This window comes from Furipterus horrens, unplaced genomic scaffold, assembly GCF_987537825.1.
Source record: "Furipterus horrens unplaced genomic scaffold, mFurHor1.1.pri manual_scaffold_7, whole genome shotgun sequence".
Lineage (NCBI taxonomy): Eukaryota > Metazoa > Chordata > Mammalia > Chiroptera > Furipteridae > Furipterus > Furipterus horrens.
In genome coordinates this window covers 106,072,505-106,074,525 of record NW_028327177.1, presented here as the reverse complement: position 1 = coordinate 106,074,525, position 2,021 = coordinate 106,072,505, and the positions used below count along the sequence as shown (strand labels likewise).

Here is a 2,021-nt window from a genome sequence, read left to right as displayed (position 1 = left end):
CAACCACATTATGAAGGCAATCTGCTCTAATCAAAATGCACCAATTTAAATGTTAATCTCACCCAAAAACACTGTAACAAAAAGACCCAGTATAGCATTTGACCAAAATATCAGGGCACCCCGTGGCCCAGCCGAATTGACACAGGAAATGAACTTGCACACCTGGGGATAGTCAGATTCAAGTTTTCACCCAGGGACAAAGGTAGAACCTCTTCCGCTGAATGCACTTTTAAAAGATATTTGGAGACAAAATAATTTTTTGTAATTGTACTTGTCAAACAAACTCAGAAAAGAATCTGAAGGCTTTGGCTAGAAATAAATGAAAGATTTTCTCAAGGGTCTTAGGGTTTGCAAATTACAAACACTAGGTGATACTCAGAATGTTCTGAAGAAGAAAGGAGCCTTTCTGGCGGTAACAAGCTCCCCACAACATGCCTCTTGCTCAAGTTCTCCTCCATCCCTTTCCGAGAAAGGAGAAGAGGAAACACAAGAAGAAGCGCTGGTGCAGAGCCCCAATTCCTACTTCATGGATGTGACATACCCAGGATGCTATAAAACCACCACCGTCTTTAGCCATGAACAAATGGTAGTTTTGTGTGTCGGCTGCTCCACTGTCCTCCGTCAGCCTGCAGGAGGAAAAGCCAGGCTTACAGAAGGGTGCTCCTTCAGAAGGCAGCAGCACGAAAAGCACCTGAATCCAGATGAGTGGGGAACCATCCCAATACACACATTTTGGATTAAAAAGAAACAAGAAAAAAGAAAGGAAAGCTGAGGGTTCTTATAGTAAAAAAGTACATTGTTGAGAAGGATCAGTCCTGCATTCTTAGTCTCTGGATTGTCCAAGATGGTAATCCTCTATCTAGATCAGTGGTTCTCAACCTTCCTAATGCCGTGACCCTTTAATATAGTTCCTCATGTTATGGTGACCCCCAACCATAACTAAAGCATAGTGATTAATCACAAAAACAATATGTAATTATGTATGTGTTTTCCGATGGTCTTAGGCAACCCCTGTGAAAGGGTTGTTGGACCCCCCCCAAAGGGGTCGCAACCCACAGGTTGAGAACCACTGCTCTAGATGACCAGTGGCCTGTATAATGAATGGATGTCATGTGGTCTAGATATGTGAGCATTCTTTCCTTAGTCCTTTGGGGATAATAAGAGAGTATCTGGAGGTTTGATGTATATCCAGGCATTGATGGAAGACTAGAGAGGTCAAAAGTTTAAGTTCCCAGGCTAGTTGAAACAAGAATAAAATTATTTCCTCATTCCTCAACTTACTTGATTTTAGTAATTTAGCAGCTTGACTATAGTGACTCCATTTTATTTCTCCACTCTATTCTTTATATTCCAGATATATATTGCTCAGTATGCAGCTGTTACTCGTGTTTTTGTCAGGAAATGGAGAGGGAGAGCTGTTCTCAATAGGAACCCATTTCTTTGGTGGCAGTCGAGTTACCCTTTGGGCAAAGATTGCTCTTTTATTTGGAAAAGCACTTCACAGGGCCTTCTGTTATTGACCATAAAGTGAAAGCCCTCTTCGGGAGGAGGAAACCTTGGTGCAGAGGAACCACAGGTTAATTGCTGTGCTCTGAGGGAACAGGGAAAAGACACCTTTAAAGAGACTATGGGCTGTTGCTTGGGTTTCCTTGCTCTGGCTGTGGCACCGCCTAGGAAATAAGGATTCCCAGGCTCTGGGGAGAGAACAAGGGATTCCATGTCGGGGCTGGCTTCCAACTAACGCGAGAGGCAAAGGGCTGAAGAGAGAAGCAGCCAGAAGGGATCCCCAGGGCAAGGGCATGGCCAGTGCAGAAACAGCTGCTAACAGGGGTTTCACTTTTCCTTTCTCTCTCTGACTTTCAGCAAAATTGTGTAAGAACTTCAGCCTGGACTCGGGTTACTGGAAGGAATTCAGGGAGAAGGTGTGAGAACGTCCCACAAGTCCCTGGCAGGGCAGCCCAGAGCAGCAGGTTAGAGGCAGCTGGTTGGGGTGGGGGATGGGGAGAGGACAAGCAGATCCT

The 2,021-nt window shown here is 44.8% G+C and overlaps 1 pseudogene; it reads left to right on the top strand.

Moving 5' to 3' along the window:
- The first annotated feature begins 431 nt into the window (after positions 1 to 431).
- Positions 432 to 772, top strand: LOC150004981 (small ribosomal subunit protein eS27-like pseudogene; annotated as a pseudogene).
- The last annotated feature ends 1,249 nt before the right edge of the window (positions 773 to 2,021 follow it).